We start from the raw sequence: 4,800 nt of genomic DNA, 5'->3' as shown, positions 1-4,800 counted from the left end.
GCGGCTGATATCGCTTCTTGGAGAGCAGCAGGATCGAATTGTGGAGGAGGTAGTGGAGTTTGAGCTGGAGTGATCGGAGTAGTGCGCATGTTTGGTCTACGAGGATGCATCTTGCTAAAAGAATACAAAGATGAGATGGAAATAAGTCTATAACAGTGGATATGAGCCGAAAACTGAGAGACTAAGTTAACCTAGTTCCGAATGTATCTGGTTCTGACTTTCATAGGGTTCTGGAAACAATTCATAAAGGGAGTCTATACAAAATAAACTGTATGAATCAGAAGTGGCTATCCTCGAATGAATCTCTGGAAATAGAATAATTGATACTAGTTGCACGAAAAAGAAATAATCCTAACACATAATGTGAGCATTAAAATCACTAGCTCACTAAGTCAATCAAGGTTATTTTTTATTAGTGTGACGCATAGGACGTTTTAGTTTCTTCGGCTGATCCTTCTCTGAAAACTTCTCATGAACCTGCTCTTGTTCCTCCTTGACTCTTCTGCTGACCGCTATGAGGAAGTGGTTACATCTATCTGGGTTTGTCGTGCGAGAATGGAAGTGTCTAAAGAATCTATGAGATTAAGTGAAACATTATGGGGTGATCCTTACTGGGTCCTCCTATAATTGCGCAATGTATACAAGTTGTATATAAGTTAAGATTAAATAGACCTTCGAATAAGTGATCCGACTCCAAAACCACAACCAAACAAGGAATATGTAGTGAAGCATAGATCACAAATTCTAAGTCTATAAAATCTCAATCATATAAAACCTTGGAAGTATACACTTCGGAATCATAGACCTACCAGAAGGGTCTTTTAAATTCTCACATAAGTTATTTATAGTGCCTAAAATACTCCTATAGTATTTTAATGTAATGAACTTGGTATGTTTTAAACTTGTTGTTGTCTTATAGTATCATAAAATACTCCCATAGTATTCTAACTTTATGTTCTGATCTAGAAATCCCTTGAATAGAGTTAGGTAAGTTTTAAGACTGTTGCAACACCACATTACTCCCAAACACATGTCGGTCACATCTCAAATGAATATAGTTGATCATGATATATTGATCCCAGATATGATTACATAACTGTCCAGGTTTGACCGCAATGTTCAACCTTTAAATACTTATGTTCTGTTCTTCTTGTGATACTTGTTCTAGTATGTATATATGTATAAGCATGTATGTATACTTTTATAAGGTATTGTTATGTTTTTAAAATATATTATTATCCAGAGCACTTCGGCCCCATTGCATTTATAGTTGTATATCTTTTATAGGTTGATATACTTAGTTCACTATAAACAATGCTCTGATACCAATTTGTCACACCCCCAAACCGGAACGGCGGAAACGTTCGAGGGTGGAGGACGTCATGTTTAGTATCACAACATATGTATCATAGTAATCAAAGTAAAACACAACCATTGCATTAATATTAAAGTGTTTACAAAGTAAGTGATTCACAAAAGTTAGACTCCAAAAGTAAATAACAAAACAAGACTTGAAGCTACTATGATCCATCTTCTGAATTCCAGTGCGCGTACCTGTCTACTACTTTCCTGAGAATACAAGTTTTATTTTGAAAGAGTAGATCAACATTTAAGCTGGTGAGTTCATAAGTATTTTAGTGATGTAAAGTAAGTTGAAAGTTCTTTTTAGAAAAGTTCGCATGTTCCTCCAGAAAATCCTATATCTTCTGATATGATGAAAGATAAGTAAAAATGACTTTACAATTCCTTCATTGAGTAAGAAATGGATACAAGTTATATAGAATCCAGATCAAACAAACAATCGATTGTATGAATCTTCCCTAAGCACACAACCAAACAAGGAACAGGGAATGAGGCGGAAGTCACACATCCCATTGTTTGTTAGATCTTCATTGTATATAACCCTGGTGTATTCATTTGGTACTTACGGAGTTAATTGTAATAGTTCCTTTATATTTGATGAAAACATTCTTTAATAAAAACCCTTATTTCCTTTAGTAAAAATGGTAACCACAATAGTTCCTTCTATAATCACTTAGTTTATACTAGATATATATAATCTAATATCGAACGGGTAGTTAATTGTGTGAATCTGCCCTAAGCCCACAACCAAACAAGGAACAAGAAGTAAGGCGGAAAGAACACATCCAACTGCCTATCGGATATTAATTATATATAACCCTGATGTATAAACTAAGTTATTATAGAATTAACCACCAAAGGTCCTTTAAGTTATACTGGTTTAATAAAATGGATTAAACCATTTTATTGATACGTTTCTAGTTTAGCCTACTAAGTGTTCTATATGAAAAGTATGTTTTTGTACTAGAAAACGTTGTATTAAATTTGTATACTAAGACCTGGCCCATACCTGGTACTCCATATGATTACTTGGTGTATACGTAATATATATATAGCTAAGATCGAATAGATAGTAGACTGGGTGCATCTGCTCTAAGACCACAACCAAACAAGGAACGGAAAATAAAGCGGAAAGCACACATCCTACTGTCTGTTGGACCCGATTAATATATATCCCTGATGTATCTACCGGGGAATCATAAAGTTAGCATAATAGGCCCCCTTCTAACTGAATGTTCATGTTACGAGTAAGTTGTGAGTTTTGTATATATCAACATGTTTTATTTATTATTGTTCGGTACTTTGTAGATGTACCCCATATATATATATATATATATATATATATATATATATATATATATATATATATATATATATATATATAAATCATGGAATTTTGTAGATGCACCATATATATAACCTTATACCACGTTTATTATCATCTTTTGTTTAGAACAATGAGTTAATGATACGTTCCCTTCCTAGGTTACTGGGAATAATTAGTATAAGTGTGTAAATCATGATTTGTTCTTCTGTTATAGTTATATTATGTTCCTCCATGTACTAGCTATAGTATGCTCCTCCCTGTACTAGTTATAGTATGTTCCTTCCTGTACTAGATGTAGTATACTCCTCCTTGTACTAGTTATAGTATGAACTGAAGCCCTAAACTATACCTATTATAGTTTACTAGTATGTTTAGTTGAACTGTTACTGACTTTATGAAAAAACTCATTTATCTACTGAGTTATGATTGTACTTTAAAAACAGAGTTTTATAAACAACAAAGTGACATAACTTTAAAAGAGTTTTTGAAATGATTTGATTACTTATAAAAGCATAAGAAATCCTTTAATGTGATGGTTATCACAAATAACATTTACACAATTATCATTGTGTTCAACTTGTATTTCCCCCTTAAAAGCATTTAAAACATTTAAAAGATTGATTATAGGGGTATGAACTCACCTTATGTGGGTGATTCAAATGAAGATTCGCGTAAGGATGAGAAGTTCCACGAATGAATTCCCGAGACACAAACGAGTCCTAAATGACATATAATGGCATATATAGGCATGTAATTAGTGTTTAACACAACTAACATGCAAGGAAACAACCTTAGGGACTAGGAAACACTTGAAATGAAGTGTATAAATCACATGTGATTGATTAAATGGAGTTTACGGCCAAAGGAAAGTGTTCACGGCCCGAAAGGATGATGGGTTCACGGCCCATTTAGGTTTACGGCCCAATATGATGAATTCTTGAAGGGTTCACGGCCGTGAACACGTCAAACTCATGAAGATGGTGATGAATTTATGAAGAATCAAGGGTAGGATCAAGCAGTCTTTCAAGTATAACAAGGTACATGATGAAACACTTACGAGTTGGGGTTGCATTGAAAAGTTCCAACACCTGTAACAACTCTTCCCACTACTACAAAAATACCCTTTAATGACATGCATTGTATGTCGTAAAAGCCACAGATGACAAACAAATGTGTGTCAAGGAAGGCCCTGTCATAAAGGAAGACGACACGCTTTTGCGTGTCGTAAACTTACGGTGCGCATTTAAGACACGCATTGTGTGTCAAGGATGGCCATGTCATAGAGGAAGACGACACACATTTGCATGTCGTAACCTTACGACGCGCATTTATGATGCGCATTGCGTATCATTAAAGCCCCTGTCATAAATGAAGATGACACACATTTGTGTGTCATAAAATTCAGCAACCATTTACGATATGCATTTACGACATGCCTTTATGATACTCATTTACGGATAATACAAAAATATGGAAACAAATATATACCAAAACAATCAATTTCATCAAATATTATGTCAAACAAGTTATCAAAATATTGTAATACATTGATATTAAGGTGATAAGATAGGACATTGTTATTAAAGGGTTTTCCCTAACTATATAACGTGATACTACATTGCTATTAAGGGACACTTTCTTGTTTGACATATCATGTAAAAAATCCTTTGTGTCATTGGTTTGCCACCTGGTACACCAGGTAAAAATGTTAAATTGGTGTCATGGGCGGTTGTCCACCAGGCGTGGATGGCAAGTAAGGGCTTGAAGCATTAGCTAAAACAAAAAAAATATTAATCACACACTTAACAACCTTTAGAAGTACATCGAAATATATATATATATATATATATATATATATATATATATATATATATATATATATATATATATATAATAACAGATGTGGTCTGTCTCTTTTAGATTGTAAAACCATAATACTTTGAAGATCCAAATTAAAGTGAGGCCTGAAAATTAATAAAATTACGATATTACCCCTCTTGCCTTTCTTGTCTTCCTTTGGCAACCATGAAATCTGTAACACTTTTGACCAACTAGTTTACAAATTTACATAGCCCGAGAAAGATGAAAAAGACTTAAACTCCATTCATTTG

This window comes from Lactuca virosa, chromosome 9 (genome assembly GCF_052849685.1).
Source record: "Lactuca virosa cultivar CGN04683 chromosome 9, Lactuca_virosa_CGN04683_v6, whole genome shotgun sequence".
In the NCBI taxonomy this organism is placed as follows: Eukaryota; Viridiplantae; Streptophyta; class Magnoliopsida; order Asterales; family Asteraceae; genus Lactuca; species Lactuca virosa.
The sequence above is the reverse complement of the archived record's forward strand: the minus strand, read 5'-3'. Positions refer to the sequence as shown.